The sequence below is a fragment of the Podarcis tiliguerta genome (genome assembly GCF_965153285.1).
Source record: "Podarcis tiliguerta genome assembly, chromosome: 2".
NCBI classification, from domain to species: Eukaryota; Metazoa; Chordata; class Lepidosauria; order Squamata; family Lacertidae; genus Podarcis; species Podarcis tiliguerta.
Window position 1 is genome coordinate 22533742 of NC_139535.1, and position 20486 is coordinate 22554227.

The 20486-nt window shown below is 43.2% G+C and overlaps 1 protein-coding gene across 6 annotated transcripts in view; it reads right to left on the reverse strand.

The window, feature by feature from the left end:
* FHIT (fragile histidine triad diadenosine triphosphatase) overlaps nt 1–20486 on the reverse strand; it is a 1035351-nt gene that overhangs the window by 615433 nt on the left and 399432 nt on the right. The gene's annotated exons all lie outside the window — the stretch shown is intronic.

Sequence of the window (20486 nt, forward strand, 5' to 3'; positions counted from 1 at the left end):
ACTGTTGACAGGTAAGATGAACACCTCCTTGAAAAAAGTTAAAGAGCAACATAAGCCCTGAGAAAAAACAAGCACACCCTTTTCACAGTATACAATTCTTAGCCATCATAATAATGTCTACAATGTTTGCTATTGTTTTGAGACCAGGTGGATATGGCATTTTGCGACTAATCCTGACAAGGATAGTCTCATTCATTAGGTGCCTGCCTTGAAATATGTGCCACAGAATTTAAAAACTTGTTGTAAACATGTTAAAATGCAAGTAGCTTTAGAATAAGAACAGCAGTCAAATTTACATCTGAAAACAGGATCAGAAAGATAAAAGTAATATCTATAATATGCAGAACAGTTTGGAAAATTAGGGAGACCATGGAGGGATGGGGGGGGAGAGAGAGATCAAAGTGAAATGACTGAACGTTGGAAAATGGTTTTGTGACTTTATTTTTTTTAATATATAAATTAAAACGTCTATTTTAAAAGAGAGAGAGCAATGAAATATGTGCCATAGTGATAAATAATCACATGTCCATGGGCACATACATAGTGCTTTTTGCTCACTGTGGGAAGAAACATCATATTCAAATATCTTAAGGGCTTAAGAGGGAGTATGCTTGTTTTCTCCTGCTCTGGAGGGCAGGACTCGAACCAACGGCTTCAAGTTACAAGAAAGGCGATTCCGACTAAACATCAGGAAAAACTTTCTGACAGTAAGAGCTGTTCAGCAGTGGAACAGACTCCCACGAGAGTGTCGGCATCTGGGGGTCGATAGGCCAGGGGGCTAGGCCCCAGATAGATCGTCTCCCTCTCAGGCTTGCCGCTGCAGAGATACATAGACCTCTGGCTCCGACGTAGATCAGCGTCTCAAGCCTGCTGACTTGAGCACACTTTACTTAGCCGAGTAAACTGCACAACAGAAGAGGCTTGAGGCTGTAGATACATACTAAAACTACGGATTTATTTTACATAAATCAGAACAAAGAGACATGTCGTGTCTCCTTGCCATCTTCTCGGAGACTCAAAACAAAAGCAATACACAGAGCAGACGTTCTGCTCACGGGACCCAGCAATCTGTGCTGGAAAGTAAACAGACATGTAACAAGCAACAATCCCACGTCTGCAACAAAAGATGGAATGGAATCTCCCAACAGAGAGGTGGTGGACTCTCCTTCCTTGGAGGTTTTTAAGCAGAGGTTGGATGGTCATCTGTCATGGAAGCTTTAGCTGAGATTCCTGCATTGCAGAGGGTTGGACACGATGACCCTTGGAGTCCCTTCCAACTCTAAGATTCCATGATTTTAGCCTGTAGTTTTGTCACTGGAGTTTGCAGTCCAGACCAAGCTGCAGATTCCAGGTGCTTTCTGTTTCTTCAAGGCAAGAAAGCAAACAAATGGGTATTCAGTCATGACTTGTGCACTTTAGTTCTCCCAAGTGGTTACCTACAACTGAGTAACCACATATTGCAATTACATGCCCCTGGGACTGAAGGGCAAACCACTTGTCTTTCATTTAAAATGTATACGCTACATTTGCTGATGTCAGAGCAGCACCAAAAATCAGTATAAAACCCATAATTGTAAAAATGTAACAACAAAAACTAAAACACAACATAACTAATATTAAACCAACCGATAAAAAAGAAGAACCAACAGAAACGAGAGCCAGTTTCATGACTAAACTAACCAGTGCCAGAAACTTTTATAAAGAAGGCAAACAGTGTTGCCAAACAGACCTCAGCAATTCCTCAGTTGGGTGTCATAACGGAATCGGAGGGCATGATTTTCAGTCACACTTGAACCCAAGGCCACTGAGAGGCAGGTAAAGCAGTATTGATGCCAGGGGTCCTAGATTCTGTGGGAAAGCAAGTTTTTTGTACCTTTAAAAGCTGTGTGGCAGGCAGAAATCCAACATGGTCAACCCCTTTCTAGTATGGAAATACACTGAGGAAAAAGTCTGAGTACCGTATTAGTGGGTGCCAGGACACGTTTTGAGGCAATGACTGCTATAATTCATTGTAACCTAAGTTCCAAGCGAGAGTGTTTTCTCGCTCTCTCGCTCTCTTTCACACACACATATTCACATACTCCCACACCCAAACACACACTGCAGTTTTAAGGGAATGTTTCCACAAATTACTCCCAAGTCTGAAAATACCTTGTTGGGAATTTAAGTACATAAATAACTAGTTACAGAATCTTTGGAGCCATTTGAGAAAGCCCAATTGGCATGATGAAAATGGGGAGCACCTGTAAAAGGAAAAATATAGTGAAAACTCATTTTCCCACAGAGCACGAAGGAAAACAACTTATAAGTATACAGATTGAATGGAAGAAAGTTCCTTTTATAAGTTCACCTGAATCCTGAGGCATATAAGAATTCTAATCCACATCGATTTCTACTACACAGCAACAGGGCTTCTGTTTTCTGTATATATGTTTTCTGGTTAATATACATGAAATTACCTGGACAGAGACAAGCTTTCTGCCAGTTGGCATTAATTTGGTGCCTCACTACTGAGTCACAACTCATGTTTCCTGATGGAGTTGTGCTCATGAACTGATATAATTTGGCACCAGGAGTACAGCACATTTTAATTCAAACAGGATATAGAAAATGGTTCGACTCTGAGCCAATGAATCAGGGACAGGGAACTTGTGACTGTCCAGATGTTGTACTGCTACAATTTCCTTCACCCCAAACCATTGGCAGTGCTGGTTGGAGCTGATGAGATCTGGAGTCCAACAACACATCTGGGAGACCACCAGCTTCTCATCCCTGCAACTAATCCGATGAATGATGAAATACTTTATTGTCACTTGTACAACGTGTATACAGTGAGATTACATGAGCACCCCCCCCCACTCAGCTCTCTTAGTCTTAATTCCCCTCGTTTACTGACGCACACCCACCAAACCCAAAAGTCAGTTGCCCTGTTGTTGTCTTTTCATTCAGCAGCCTAACAGCCCACGGATAGAAGCTGTTTTTTACCCTGTTGGTGTGAATAATCATGCTTCTATATCTTCTGCCCGAGGGCAGGAGATCAAGAAAGTGCCGGCCAGGGTGTGAATCTTCCCTTAGAATTTTCCTCACCCTCCTGAGGCAACATTCTTCCGCAAGGTCATCCAGTGTATTCACGGGACAGCCCATAATATCTTCTGCTGTATTCACCACCCTCTGTAGGCACTTCCTATCAGTTGATGTCAAACCAGCGTACTATAAGAACCAACTATAAGAACTGATAATAGCTGCCTTCAGATGCGGGGTATCCAAAAGCAGCTTTTATGTCATATGAAATATCACATAAAATACAAAAAATTCCAGGTATAAATAAAGAGTTGTTGTCTGAATACAGCCAGTATTTCAACAACTGTCTGGAAAGCTGGAACAGAATACTAAAAATGGAATAATGTGTACTCGTATTTCGCTTCAGTTGAAAGCCACAGAACAAATGTGCAGGTGGCAGGTCCCCGTCCCCCCCAAAAAAAATTAAGAAATGCTCTCTCCAAAGAGACTCACCTGGAACCCACATTAACACAGTTTCAGCACCAGGTTCAGACTCTTCTCTTTTTCTCATCCATTTGTTTGCTAACGGTCCATCACTGTTGCCAGTGGAAGGGGGTATTCTTTTGCTGGTTAATTTTAATAGTGATCATGCTTAGGCTGTTGGCGGAGGCATGATTATTATGTGATCAAGTCAACGTGTGTGTGTGTGTGTCCCCTATTGAATTGCACTGTCTGCTTTTATTGTTACATCACCTTGAGACTTGGATATAACATGATGAATAAGTAAAAGTACCAATAATATTTATAACTAACTAGGTGACTATAGGCAAGCTTTTATCACTCAGCCTATCCCTGTACAAAATTATGAGAATAAGGCAAAGTTGTTGTAAGGATTACTATGATAACGTATATGAAATTCCTTGAACATTCAAGGAGTCCAATATAAATGGTGATACCGTTTTTTTCAACAGCTTGTAATCGCATCACTTCTTTGTAAAGTACCTTAGAGAACTAAAGATGAGAAAACTGAGGGAGGCGCAATCTTCCCTTAGTACAGTGGTTCTCAAACTTAATCCGTTCCGGAAGTCCGTTCCAAAACCAAAGCGTTCCAAAACCAAGGCGCGCTTTCCCATAGAAAGTAATGCAAAATGGATTAATCTGTTTCAGACTTTTAAAAACAACCCCTAAAACAGCAATTTAACATGGATTTTACTCTCTAACGAGACCATTGATCCATAAAATGAAAGCAATAAACTATGTACTGCAGTCACATAATCAATCAATCAATCAATCAATCAGTAGCTGGACTGGGTTCTTCCACACAGTCACAAAAACAAAACAAAAAGAGCAGCAAAAACAAAAAAGCAGAATAAATTGCAAAAACAAACAGACCTCAGCGTAACACTCAAATCAGAAGTGTAACACTCAAAACGAAAGTGTGGCAATCAAAACGGTGCATAACACTCATAATGGAGCATGTTCGGCTTCCAAAAAAAGTTCACAAACTGGAACACTTACTTCCAGTTTTGCAGTGTTTAGGTTCCAATTTGTTTGTGTACCAAGGCGTTTGAGAACCAAGGTACCACTGTAGACTCTCCAACCAGAAATCTGGTAGATGCCTGATTTGCTATTCTGGAATGCAAACTGTATTTGGAAAATCAAACTAACTACATGGACCACTGCCCACCTCTATCACTTTCTTCCACGTGTCGTACGACCTATTATTATTTTTATTTATTACTATTACTACTATTATTATTATTATTTTCTCAGACAAGGCAGCTCAAGGCAGCTATGACTTGGCTGTAGAGATGACACACCAGTGTGGGTCTGTAACAGCAGGAAACTCAGTAATAACTCTATTGATTTCATTGCAAATCCCTTCCCTTGTGAGTCATAATTCTACGTCCCAATATGAATAATACCATAGTGATATTTGAACAAATCATTAAGGACCAAGTGCTGAGAATTATTATTTTTTTAATGCCTAAAGTTTTTCGTCATGTAGATCTTTTTTCTGTAATAACTTTGACAAAAACCTTGGCTTTTAAAAAAAAAAACAAGATAGTCTCAAGAAACAATGAGAAACGTGAGGAGTTAACAAAACCAAGGTTTGGCAAGTTAATTATCAGAGGATTGCCATCATGAGATGAAAGCAACACACAGACATGGATTTTCTCATTGTTCCAGCAGACTGCTTTGCTGACTACCTAATGTAATGCAAAGACCACTGCGTTTCAGAATGGATCTGTAGATTCCAGTCACCCAAGACTCCTATTGTTTACAAAAATCACTTATCTTGGGATGGAACAGGCAAGTCAAGAGCCCCATATCTCGCCAGAGGTCAATGACTCTGTTTCACTTTGTTTCAACATCTAGTTCATGCCTTGAATGGGTAAAGAAGTCAGTCTGAAGTGAGCTTACAGGTTGCTATGGGTGGTTAACCCTGAAAACTGATTGTGTAAATAGTGGTTTTGTTCTTTGTGTGCACTGTAATACACACATAGCGTGCCTTACCCCGCTGCCTCTTGACAAGAACAAATATGAAGGCGTTGTTACGTGCTCACTGCCAAAACCACGGGATACGGACTCAGTGAGACGTTTCTCCTCAAACCTCCCCTGAGACCAAGCACTTTGTCTCCCTGTGATAAATGCTAAAAGTTTTAGTCTTCAAACATACATGGTAGGGTGTCAAGGATTAAATGCCCTATTGCTTCCATATTAAGAATAAATTATTATTCTGTGAACCGCTCTGAGACCCCAGGTATAAGGCGGTATATAAATTCAATCAATCAATAGTAAAGGTAAAGAAAGGGACCCCTGACCATTAGGTCCAGTCGTGACTGACTCTGGGGTTGCGGCGCTCATCTCGCTTTATTGGCCGAGGGAGCCGGTGTACAACGTCCGGGTCATGTGGCCCGCATGACTAAGCCGCTTCTGGCGAACCAGAGCAGTGCACGGAATCGCCGTTTACCTTCCCACCAGAGCGGTACCTATTTATCTACTTGCACTTTGATGTGTTTTTGAACTGCTAGGTTGGCAGGAGCTGGGACCAAGCAATGGGAGCTCAACCCGTCGCAGGGATTCGAACCGCCAACCTTCTGATCAGCAAGTCCTAGGCTCTGTGGTTTAACCCACAGCAGTTAAAACCTAAAGAAGGCCAGATTCTATTGATTCTAATGCAATGTTCAAGCATGTTCCTAAACATGCAAAAGATTGGCAGGGGGTGGGCAGAGGAATGCAGGCCAGTCCCCAGAGTATTTTCATATTTTCATGTGATTAATAGTAGGTTTTTGTTTTGTTTTGAAAAGCACATTCAATTGAGACTGTCCCTACAGTCTGAATCCTTTACAAGCCCGTTCAGCAGCAATTGCAACCATTTCACACAAAAACAGGGGTTTTACATTCCAGATTTGAATAAACTGCTCAACATTATTTGCAGCTTTCTATTATCTCAGTGGAGGGTTTTCCCTGACCTTAAAAGCAAAAAGTTGATTAAAGAATTTGCACAAATAAAGGAAAAAACAAGTTGCGTTATGAGGTCATTTTTCAGAGTTGCAAAGGCGGCATACAGACAACTGCAATAACTCTCATTATTATTAATGGCTGCCAAGCAATCTAACCCACTTAATGGCACTCCAAGTGTACCCTTAAGCGTTTCATTTGAAACTACAAAACCAGAAAAGTTCCCTAGCAACAAAATGAATATGGCTGGCCTAGGTATTAAACACTAAGACGTATGTTGCAATAACAAAATGCTTTAAGGGAAGAAATTCTGTTGGTTAAGAATCCATTGCATTTCAGAGATTAGCTTCAACTCACATAATTCATTTAATACAGACTGCTTCCAGCCACCACATTTTAAGACATTTTCCTTTTTCAGGGTGGGAGGTGGGGAGAGAAGACGTAAATCATCATCTGATGTTTGAACAATATCATCGTTATTCCAAGCAGCTGTTCCAAATGCACCTTACAGACAAGCAATAAAGTCACATAATTTTGCTGTCGTTCGTAGAATCAACAATTTCCCTGCAAAACATGTGAACTGCCGTCAGCAGAAATCATGCGAAAGAGAAATAATGGGGGAAGCTGGCACCAATTCGCTAGAAATCCTGTAGCCAGGCAGAGTTGCCAAGGACCCCTGCACCCACTTCGGATGAAATAACACTGTGTTGCTGTCTTAACTGCAGCGACAGAGAAAGCCGCTCGGGTGCTTGGGGCGGCACACCCAGGGGCGGGGCGAACCACGGGCCCTCCAGAGTCTGCCTGCCTCCTCCCACTCAGCCACCCTACAGCTGAGGGGGAGGCAGCGGGCGGACCATTTGGGCAGCGTGGAGACTGTGCATGCCCAAGCCACTGGGTCTCTCCCAGGAGAGACACATGGCTCAGGTACGCTACAGGCCCCGTGGTGAGTGCGGCCCAGCATTTTGTCACCCCCTCAGTGGTGACACCTGGGGCGGCCTGCACCCACCGCACACCTCTTCCTCTGCCCCTGCTTAGCTGGGAGGCTTGTTTCAGTGGTCTTAGCCTCCGATAGCCTCAGAGTGGGACATTCCATTGCTCCCTGCCCTATAAGTAGTCTCTGCAGCAGTTTGGGCCTTCAAAACAGCAGTTGTGTATGATGAGGGGCACAGCAGCAGTAGCAGTGGCTTCCTGGCACAGTTGCATTTGCTAGGTGGGGATTGACTTGAGCTGTGTGAGGATGCGGGGTGGGGGGAAGCTGTAGCAGGCCCCTATGTGACCTGTGCGCATTCAGCAGAGCATCTGTAGGGTCCCATGTGTGTAATGTGCACATGTAGGTAGGTGCAGAGACTACCATCCATTCACTGTGCATGGATGAATGCCGGAAAGGGGCTTCTGTGGGTATTTCCAGCTTTGCTCAATACAGCTATTTTCAACATAGCGTCTCTGGGTTGTATCCAACTAAACCCTATGCAGAGCAGACCCACTGAAATCCATGGATTTAATTTAGTTGGGCCCATTCATTTCAGTGGGTCTACTCTGAGTAGGACTAGCATTCTATGCAACCCTCTGGTTCAAGGCAGAAGGGCTGGGGGGGCAGGTTGCTGTGGATTTCTCCCATTCCCACTTATGTTAACGCAACATCAGTTGGCAAGAACATGCAGACAGAACAAACAGCATGGGAATCTTCTTCATTGCAAGCACCAACTGAAATTCAGTTCTCGCCATGGAAAGGAGGACACTCATTATCCCAAAACAATTTTACCCATTAGAATGGGGTTGTTGCTTTTTTACCTCTGAGTAAAAGTGTCAGTTATTGCACTGTAGCTGAGTAATGGCTATCAATAGCTACTAGCCAAGATGGCTGTGTTCTGCCTCTATGGTTGGCGGCAGTAATGCTTCTGAATATCAATTGCTGGAAACCAGAGAGAGGAGAGTACTCTTGTGTTCCAGTCCTGCTTGCAAGTTTCCCACAGGCAACTTGGTCAGCCACTGTGAGAACAGAATGATGGACGAGATGGGCCATTGAAGCTGCAGCAATTGAAGCAACGATTCTTCAACATCAGCTTCATTGGACTGGTCATGTTGTGCGAATGCCTGATGATCGTCTTCCAAAGCAACTACTCTATTCTGAACTTAAAAATGGAAAGCGTAATGCTGGTGGTCAACAAAAGAGGTTCAAACACTCTCTCAAGGCAAATCTAAAAAATGTAGAATAAGCACCGACAACTGGGAAGCACTGGGCTGTGAGTGCTCCAATTGGAGAACAGCCTTTACCAAGGTGCCATGGACTTTGAAGATGCTCAAACCCAGGACGAAAGGGAGAAACATGCTAAGAGGAAAGTACACTTGGCAAACCCTCACCGTGATCAACTTCTGCCCGGAAACCTATGTCCTCCATGTGGAAGGACATGTGGATCCAGAATTGGCCTGTGCAGTCACTTACGGACTTATTGTTAAAGCTGTGTTCATGGAAGACAATCTTACTTGACTACGAGTGATCACCAAAGGAGGAGGAGGAGGAGGAGGAGGAGGAGGAGGAGGAGGAGGAGGAGGAGGAGAACTAGCTGGGACATTGGCCTTACGTTCTTATGATTGATCTATGAGCTCCTTGCTCTTCCTTAAGGGCTACATGGTAGTAACAGTACAGGCACTCAAGGCAAAACTAAAGCGAGTCCTTCCTAGACATTTATTGTACAAAATAATTTGATTTAAGAAAGTGCTGTGAAGTAATGTCTTTTTTTCCCTGGGTTTTCAATATTAACGCAGACTAACAAAGTAAAATATTATGCCATGTCAGCAGAGTTACAATAACATTTCTGCCTTGAAAGTTAAAAGTACAGCACAGTACAAGATTTCCAAGCCTAACTTTTCCCCACGCAGGATTCAAGAGCCCCCCACGAGACAGTCATGTATAAATTATTTTATTAATATTAATGGATTAATACCAGGGAAATATTAATTGAGGAGAGATCTGCCATTGCACTTCTTCCACATGACTAATTACTAATTAAAGGATTGGGTTGTGGTTTCTTACATTTAACTCTTTTTTTTGATACCTGAGTGGAGATGGCAATTCCCTTTTTCATAAACATACTTGGAAGATTTATAGCAAGTTTCCCATTTCGCAACATGATGGATGCAGTGCCTTCCAATGTTCTGTGGGACTGATCAAGTGGACAGGAGCCTTGCAAAGATGCGACCAGCTTCTTGCTCTCTCTATGCCTGTGTGTCCTGGTTGGTGAAAGCTAGTTCAGAGGGTTTGGCCAGGTGGGTTCAGAGTGTGATGAATGCATCTCTATGCAATGGAGTTGTACCTGCTGCCCCATAGCATCCGGCCGTGTGCCTACTTCTAAAGAAACCTCCCTGAACCCTATGGCTGATACACTTGGTTGCAAACACCTCCATCTTGGGTAAGCTGATCGAGAGAGTGGTGGTGCAGCAGTTGCTCAGTGCAGCTATCTGAACAATGGAGTCACATGCTTCAGAAGTAAGGCTCTGTTGCATTGTGGAACAGTAGATGTTCCTGGGCACTGTTCATGCATAGTTCCTTGAGTGCAACAGCTGCTTCTGTTCAGCAGGATGACCTATATTAGCCATATTCATTCATTGTATTCATTCAACTTGATTTGATTATTGCTTGTTAGCCGCCCTGAGCCCAGCCTTGGCTGGGGAGGGCGGGGTATAAATAAAAATTATTATTATTATTATTATTATTATTATTATTATTATTATTATTATGGCATGCCCTGCATTCATTCCACCCTCAATCAGCACTACTTGAGTGCAGATCAGGAGGTCAGCAAACTTTTTCAGCAGGGGGCCGGTCCACTGCCCCTCAGACCATGTGGGGGCTGGACAATATTTTTGGGGGGGTGAATGAACAAATTCCTATGCCCAACAAATAACCCAGAAATGCATTTTAAATAAAAGGACATGTTCCACTCAGGTAAAAAACGCTGATTCCCAGAACGTCCACGGGCCAGATTTAGAAGGCGATTGGGCCGGATCTGGCCCCCGGGCCTTAGTTTGCCTTCCCATGGTGCAGATCATTAAACTAAAGGCAACAAAGAACACCAAGATTTCCAGGTTCTCCTACAACCAGGGATAGTTGCCGCCATGTTGGAAAATGTGTAGGTTGGATCCCATCCGTTAGGACCATATCCCACAGAACAGAGAAGCAAATCCATGCGTACATTCAATAGGCCAGTGACAGCCTCCTGAGGAGTATTCCTCATCATGAGTATACCTCCTGATTAGTGTGTGGCTCACAAACACAGGGCATTGCTTTCACATTTTACATTTTTGTCTTGTGTGTACGTCTGAAGGGGGGGGGGGAGAGGTATGAAACGTCCCTTAAGGACATTTGATAAAACACTGGCCTGACCAAAAGCACTTAAAAAGTTTGTGGTGCTGAAGTAATTTTCCGGCGCTCTGAAAGGCCTTTGCAAAGTGAACTATATTAAAAACTTTGACTTCATTTTGCTTTTATTTACTCTACCTGAGGCTAAATAAATTTTCGGGGAGGAACTGGGTAATTTCATTTCGCAGGTATCGTAGGAGGCCTTTGTGCCTAAAGAATTTCAATAAAATACCGAGGCACAGAATAACCAGCTTTAATGGTGCGAGCTGCAGCGTCGGAGCAATATCTGAGAAGAAAAAGCAGATGACTTTTCTGGACAAATCCCATGAAAATATGTTCAAAGCCATACCTCTGAAACTGATGTTTCTGCTTGCTTAATTGAGAAGGTAATTCGGTTTTCTCCACATTTTCAGGGGGCCAGCACAATTCCTATAAGCACAGAGGCTTAAAACTAAATATGATCAATACTACCTGAAGCAAGAGGTATTCTAACCAATTTGAATTAGCTGTTGATAGACAGCAGTGGGGTGACAAGAGGTCGTTTCTACCACTCAAAGCAAGAATATAAAATGGCCAGTCAATAAAATAGCTTCAGTTGTACTTCACTGTTATTGTTTTCTACTTTGAGTTAAGCCGCTGGATAACAACACAAATGCAAGCCACGTGAAGGTGTTTGCCCTCCTAACTTAACTCTTGTTTGCATTTTACTGGTCTCTTTCCTCACCATCTAAGCATCTGCCACCCCACCCTGCCAACTTGGTGTAGTCCAGGGACACCTTGAGGACAATTCCCATCATTGCTGGCTAAGGCTGATGGGAGTTGTAGTCCGAAACATACGGAAGGCTAAAGTTTAGCCAGCCCTGGTGTATAGGATTGCACTCCTAAGCTATTTATTCCCAAAATCCAAGAAGGAACTTTGTGAATTTCATTGCTATCCTAGAATGACGGGAACAGCAAGACTGAAGTCGTATTTTTCCTTGTTGGCATCATGGCTCAGGTCATGCATAGCAGGGAGAAGATTCGCCATTTATGGTAACGTCACGCCCATGAACCTCAAGTGTTTCCTTTAAAGCCCTAAACGGCCTCAGTCCAGTATACCTGAAGGAGCGTCTCCACCCCCATCGTTCAGTTTGGACACTGAGGTCCAGCTCTGAGGGCCTTCTGGTGGTTCCTTCACTGCAAGAAGCCAAGTTACAGGGAACCAGGCAGAGGGCCTTCTCAGTAGTGACACCCACCCTGTGGAACGCCCTCCCACCAGATGTCAAAGAGAACAACAACTACCAGACTTTTAGAAGACATCTGAAGGCAGCCCTGTTTAGCAAAGCTTTTAATGTTTAATAGGTTATTGTATTTTAGTGTTGGAAGCCGCCCAGAGTGGCTGGGGAAACCCAGCCAGATGGGCGGGGTATAAATAATTCATTATTATTATTATTATTATTATTATTATTATTATTATTACTATTATTATTGCACATCACCTTTATCCTAAGCTATTTCTAAGGTGTGGAGCAATAAGCCAGGCCTGAGATTCCAATTTTCCACTGTTTTTCACAGATCATTTACAGAAACGTTATGTCAGCCTGTGATCCTGGGTTGTTTTTTTTATGGTGCCGAATAAAAACTTTAGGACCAAGGGATGTCCCAGTTGTTGAACTAAGTCCAAGTTCACAGAGCTCAGAATAATTTAATTATTACCTGTAATAGAAGAAATTTAATCTAAAAATCTCTGAGCAGAACACAGCAATACTTGTTTTTTGTTTAAAGAGAAAAAAAAGAATTACACCGTGGCAGAGCAGTGAAAGGGATTTTACATTAAAACCGAACTCCCCTTTATTTCCTCTCCTCTTTTTCTTAAAAAGCGATAACAATTTAATGTAATATTTCCTGCTTTATTTGAGCTGGATGTAACTTATATAACACCCATTACACCCAAATTGCCATTTTCATCAAAAAGCCCAGAGGTTATTGTGATCCACTACCAAATTATTAGCAGAGGGAGAAATAATTTTCAGTCTGAAAAGATATCCCGTACTAGAAATAAATCTGTAAGATGAAAAGATCTCTTGATAACTATATCCATCTCCAGACGTATTAGAGAAGGAGAAAAATTATCCGTTCTCAGGTACAGTTATCTTTGTAGCTCTTACACAGCTAAGCCCGATGGAGCAAGGCCGCAGTGTTGTGAGATGGAGCAATTTTGTCGTGTGAGAACATTTTACAGTGCAATGCTGTGCGTGTTTACTCAGAAAAAAGTCTCACTTGGTCCAATGCGGCTTACCAAAATGGTCAAAGGCCTGGAAACGATGCCTTATGAGGAACGGCTAAGGGAGCTGGGCATGTTTAGCCTGGAGAAGAGGAGGTTAAGGGGTGATATGATAGCCATGTTCAAATATATAAAAGGATGTCACATAGAGGAGGGAGAAAGGTTGTTTTCTGCTGCTCCAGAGAAGCGGACACGGAGCAATGGATCCAAACTACAAGAAAGAAGATTCCACCTAAACATTAGGAAGAACTTCCTGACAGTAAGAGCTGTTCGACAGTGGAATTTGCTGCCAAGGAGTGTGGTGGAGTCTCCTTCTTTGGACGTCTTTAAGCAGAGGCTTGACAGCCATATGTCAGGAGTGCTCTGATGGTGTTTCCTGCTTGGCAGGGGGTTGGACTCGATGACCCTTGTGGTCTCTTCCAACTCTATGATTCTATGATTCTATGATTCTATACTCCATAATAGTGGCCAGATGCAGGGGGGGGGGGGATGCATGGCTTCTGCAATAATAACATGTGGACAAGAATTAGACACAGTATTCTGGGTGCGGCATAAGAACATATGAATGTGTGCACAAAAACGGAAGCAAGAAGAATTACCGACGAAAGAAGAATGGCAAATGAAATTAATGGACTATGCAGAATTAGACAAATTAACAGGAAGGATTCGAAACCTACAGGATCAGAGATTCTTAGAAGGAATTTGAACTATTTGAAAAGCAATTGTAATAAACAGATAACACTAGTAGGATTGCAAGACGTTCTGTAAGGAGGATTATTTGAAACACTGCAAGAAAGATTATGATGAGAATTATTAGTGAAGGACAATTAAAAGTAATAGAGAAATTAAGAAATGCAGAACAAGTGATAAAGAACGGAAAAGTTATTGACGGAAGTCTAAAATATTGTATAAGATAAGAAGTTATGTTAAATGATTGTTGGAAATGGTATGTTAAAAAAACCAATAAAAAGATGTTTGTATGTATATATATATATATATATATATTTGCTTTCGTAGATTTTCACGGGTACAGGAATGCAGGTTTTGGTGTCCTCGGGTGTCTTCCCGTGTAAAAGTTGGGGTGTCTAGGCGACGTTTCGACGAGGTCTCACTCGTCATCTTCAGGCTGGTGCTTTCGGCTTCTTGTTACTGGAACAGAGCAGGATCTCAGTGTTTGAGTTCCTATAAATACTGTTGAGGAGGTGTGGTGTATAGCCTCCAATGTTCTGGGCAGAGAGGAGGTTCCCAGGCTAGTGTGCCTTTTCTTCTTTTGTTCCTTAACAAGAAGTCGAAAGCACCAGCCTGAAGATGACGAGTGAGACCTCGTCGAAACGTCGCCTAGACACCCCAACTTTTACATGGGAAGACACCCGAGGACACCAAAACCTGCATTCCTGTACCCGTGAAAATCTACGAAAGCAAATATCTCACCTCTACGGGGAGGAAACCTTCCAGCTGACAAGAACCTACGAGAAACTAGAAATCCGAAGAGCCACCATCTTATGTGATCTCTTGTTCCTACGCAACTGCCGAGACAACAACTTAATTCCCACATGCTTCCAACTTAAATTCCACTCTAAAACCCCAGCTACCGAAAGGATCCTGAAACGAACTGAACTATCTCTAATCAGAAACGAACTACACAAGAAAAGATACCTACTAAACCAAACCAACAAAGATCTACTCACTCTTCACCTCAAACTCTGTAACAAAATCCACCCTGCACTCTGGGACAAATGCAAACAACTAGCCATCTGGAGAGCTGAAACGGAGACCTCACACAAGACAGACACACACACCAACAAACTCCACAAACTAGAGAAACGCCAGAAGCCCAGCCACCCTCCACAACAACCCATGAAACAAACAGTACATAACATATCAGACAGGATCCTCACCTCAACTGAAACCAAAGTACTCTCCAAAGGTTTCAACTTTGCAGTCGCCCCGAGACGCATCCCCACGGAAAACATCATATGCGGAGTCGAAGCTAGCCTAACCAAAATCAATCCAGATGAAGCCAATAAAATCAGACTTGAAGTCACCAACATCCTCTGCTCCAGCAAACCACCCAGAAGCAATTTACACAAAGAAGAACAGAAAGCACTCACCAACCTGAGGAAAGACAACAACATAATCATTCTCCCAGCAGACAAAGGTAATGCCACTGTTGTGATGAACACATCGGACTACCAAGCAAAACTATCAAATCTACTCCAAGACCCTACCTACCAACCTATAAAAACAGATCCCACCACCTATCTGGAAAAAACCACCAAATCCAAAATAAAAGCCTCTCCTATCAGTGAAGAAATCCAGCTAAGAATCATCCCCAGAGAAAAATCATCCAGATGCCCCAAACTCTACGGCCTCCCCAAGATACACAAAGAAGGAACACCACTCAGACCAATAGTCAGCTCCATAGGCTCACCTCTACAAAATCTCGCTAAATTTCTCGCCAAGCAACTTCAGCCCTATGCAGAATCCATCTCTTCACACGTTCCAAACTCCTTCCAGTTCATAGAAACAATAAAGAAGCAAAACCTACAACCCAATGACCTACTTGTGAGCTTCGATGTTGTATCTCTCTTCACACAAGTGCCCATTAATGAAGCCTTGACAGCCATTCAAAACAAATACAATCCCCCCGAATACATCTTGGACCTGACCAACCACTGCCTAACCAACACGTACTTCATCCACAATGGACAAAGATACAAACAGATAGAAGGAGCACCTATGGGATCACCCCTCTCACCGGTCATCGCTAACCTGTACATGGAACACTTTGAAACCAATGCTTTAGACAAGTCAGAACACAAACCCAAACTTTGGCTCAGATATGTTGACGACACCTTTGTAATTTGGCCACACGGGAAGGAAAAACTGGATAGCTTCCTCACACATCTCAACAGCCTACACCCCAAAATACAATTCACTATGGAAATAGAAGCCAACAACCAACTTCCCTTCCTTGACGTCCTAATCTACAAAAAACCTGATGGCTCCCTAGGACACACTATCTACCGGAAAAAAACACACACCAACCGCTACTTACATGCACAATCACACCACCACCCTGCACAAATAAACTCCGTAGCCAAGACTCTCATCTCCAGAACCAAACGCCTGGCTGACGAAGACCACTTGACAACTGAGTTACAGAATCTCTCAAATGTGTTAATTGCCAATGGATACCAGCAAAACAGGGTTACGAAGCTAATCCAAAAAGAAACACCCCCCAAAAACCAAGACACAGAAGAAAACAATGGCATAGCCCTCCTTCCTTATATCAAGGGCACTACAGATAAAATTAGCAAAATCCTCCATAAACACAATATCAAAACAGCCTTTTGCACCAACCAAAAAATAGCCAATATCCTCAGAAACCCCAAGGATAAAATTCAGTTGGAAAACCAAGGGGTCTATGAAATACCCTGCAAAGTCTGCCCAGCCACGTACATTGGACAAACAAACAGACGAATAAATGCACGGATCGCAGAACACAAGAATGCCGTCAAAAAAGAAGAAAAAACTTCCTCTCTTTTCCAACACATGAAAGAAACAGGACACGAAATTAATTTTGCAGATTCCAAATTGCTCTTTAACATGGAACATCACCACAAGAGAATAATCATGGAAGCCATCGAGATAGAGAAACATCCTCACAACATGAACAAGCGTGACGACACATCCCGCTTGCCAGACATCTGGAAATTAGCCCTCCCCACAAAATCTGACACCAGATCCAGAGGCACACAGAACGCCATCACCAATCAACCACACCAGACCCAAACCCAGACCCTCTCCACAGATAAATTACAGACACCATCCAGTAGCCAAACCAGGGTGGCACCTCCGGATGCTGCACCCCCCTGCAATCCCTACACAGATCTGGCTGGCACAGGCCACAAAACCACAGCTCGCCCCTATACACGAAGCCAAGCCAGAGCACAACCAAGTGCAGTACAGCCATCTTCTCAGAAAAACTCTTCACAAAGTTCAAGAGTTCAAGACACGAAGGCTTTAGCAACTAATCCACACCTAATGACCCACCTAAGTGGGATTCAGGAAATCACTCAAGAAATCACTCAAGATATCCCTCAAGTAATTAAGGAACAAAAGAAGAAAAGGCACACTAGCCTGGGAACCTCCTCTCTGCCCAGAACATTGGAGGCTATACACCACACCTCCTCAACAGTATTTATAGGAACTCAAACACTGAGATCCTGCTCTGTTCCAGTAACAAGAAGCCGAAAGCACCAGCCTGAAGATGACGAGTGAGACCTCGTCGAAACGTCGCCTAGACACCCCAACTTTTACACGGGAAGACACCCGAGGACACCAAAACCTGCATTCCTGTACCCGTGAAAATCTACGAAAGCAAATATCTCACCTCTACGGGGAGGAAACCTTCCAGCTGACAAGAACCTACGAGAAACTAGAAATCCGAAGAGCCACCATCTTATGTGATCTCTTGTTCCTACGCAACTGCCGAGACAACAACTTAATTCCCACATGCTTCCAACTTAAATTCCACTCTAAAACCCCAGCTACCGAAAGGATCCTGAAACGAACTGAACTATCTCTAATCAGAAACGAACTACACAAGAAAAGATACCTACTAAACCAAACCAACAAAGATCTACTCACTCTTCACCTCAAACTCTGTAACAAAATCCACCCTGCACTCTGGGACAAATGCAAACAACTAGCCGTCTGGAGAGCTGAAACGGAGACCTCACACAAGACAGACACACACACCAACAAACTCCACAAACTAGAGAAACGCCAGAAGCCCAGCCACCCTCCACAACAACCCATGAAACAAACAGTACATAACATATCAGACAGGATCCTCACCTCAACTGAAACCAAAGTACTCTCCAAAGGTTTCAACTTTGCAGTCGCCCCGAGACGCATCCCCACGGAAAACATCATATGCGGAGTCGAAGCTAGCCTAACCAAAATCAATCCAGATGAAGCCAATAAAATCAGACTTGAAGTCACCAACATCCTCTGCTCCAGCAAACCACCCAGAAGCAATTTACACAAAGAAGAACAGAAAGCACTCACCAACCTGAGGAAAGACAACAACATAATCATTCTCCCAGCAGACAAAGGTAATGCCACTGTTGTGATGAACACATCGGACTACCAAGCAAAACTATCAAATCTACTCCAAGACCCTACCTACCAACCTATAAAAACAGATCCCACCACCTATCTGGAAAAAACCACCAAATCCAAAATAAAAGCCTCTCCTATCAGTGAAGAAATCCAGCTAAGAATCATCCCCAGAGAAAAATCATCCAGATGCCCCAAACTCTACGGCCTCCCCAAGATACACAAAGAAGGAACACCACTCAGACCAATAGTCAGCTCCATAGGCTCACCTCTACAAAATCTCGCTAAATTTCTCGCCAAGCAACTTCAGCCCTATGCAGAATCCATCTCTTCACACGTTCCAAACTCCTTCCAGTTCATAGAAACAATAAAGAAGCAAAACCTACAACCCAATGACCTACTTGTGAGCTTCGATGTTGTATCTCTCTTCACACAAGTGCCCATTAATGAAGCCTTGACAGCCATTCAAAACAAATACAATCCCCCCGAATACATCTTGGACCTGACCAACCACTGCCTAACCAACACGTACTTCATCCACAATGGACAAAGATACAAACAGATAGAAGGAGCACCTATGGGATCACCCCTCTCACCGGTCATCGCTAACCTGTACATGGAACACTTTGAAACCAATGCTTTAGACAAGTCAGAACACAAACCCAAACTTTGGCTCAGATATGTTGACGACACCTTTGTAATTTGGCCACACGGGAAGGAAAAACTGGATAGCTTCCTCACACATCTCAACAGCCTACACCCCAAAATACAATTCACTATGGAAATAGAAGCCAACAACCAACTTCCCTTCCTTGACGTCCTAATCTACAAAAAACCTGATGGCTCCCTAGGACACACTATCTACCGGAAAAAAACACACACCAACCGCTACTTACATGCACAATCACACCACCACCCTGCACAAATAAACTCCGTAGCCAAGACTCTCATCTCCAGAACCAAACGCCTGGCTGACGAAGACCACTTGACAACTGAGTTACAGAATCTCTCAAATGTGTTAATTGCCAATGGATACCAGCAAAACAGGGTTACGAAGCTAATCCAAAAAGAAACACCCCCCAAAAACCAAGACACAGAAGAAAACAATGGCATAGCCCTCCTTCCTTATATCAAGGGCACTACAGATAAAATTAGCAAAATCCTCCATAAACACAATATCAAAACAGCCTTTTGCACCAACCAAAAAATAGCCAATATCCTCAGAAACCCCAAGGATAAAATTCAGTTGGAAAACCAAGGGGTCTATGAAATACCCTGCAAAGTCTGCCCAGCCACGTACATTGGACAAACAAACAGACGAATAAATGCACGGATCGCAGAACACAAGAATGCCGTCAAAAAAGAAGAAAAAACTTCCTCTCTTTTCCAACACATGAAAGAAACAGGACACGAAATTAATTTTGCAGATTCCAAATTGCTCTTTAACATGGAACATCACCACAAGAGAATAATCATGGAAGCCATCGAGATAGAGAAACACCCTCACAACATGAACAAGCGTGACGACACATCCCGCTTGCCAGACATCTGGAAATTAGCCCTCCCCACAAAATCTGACACCAGATCCAGAGGCACACAGAACGCCATCACCAATCAACCACACCAGACCCAAACCCAGACCCTCTCCACAGATAAATTACAGACACCATCCAGTAGCCAAACCAGGGTGGCACCTCCGGATGCTGCACCCCCCTGCAATCCCTACACAGATCTGGCTGGCACAGGCCACAAAACCACAGCTCGCCCCTATACACGAAGCCAAGCCAGAGCACAACCAAGTGCAGTACAGCCATCTTCTCAGAAAAACTCTTCACAAAGTTCAAGAGTTCAAGACACGAAGGCTTTAGCAACTAATCCACACCTAATGACCCACCTAAGTGGGATTCAGGAAATCACTCAAGAAATCACTCAAGATATCCCTCAAGTAATTAAGGAACAAAAGAAGAAAAGGCACACTAGCCTGGGAACCTCCTCTCTGCCCAGAACATTGGAGGCTATACACCACACCTCCTCAACAGTATTTATAGGAACTCAAACACTGAGATCCTGCTCTGTTCCAGTAACAAGAAGCCGAAAGCACCAGCCTGAAGATGACGAGTGAGACCTCGTCGAAACGTCGCCTAGACACCCCAACTTTTACACGGGAAGACACCCGAGGACACCAAAACCTGCATTCCTGTACCCGTGAAAATCTACGAAAGCATATATATATATATATATATATAACATATCAATGTGTTATCAGGCTAA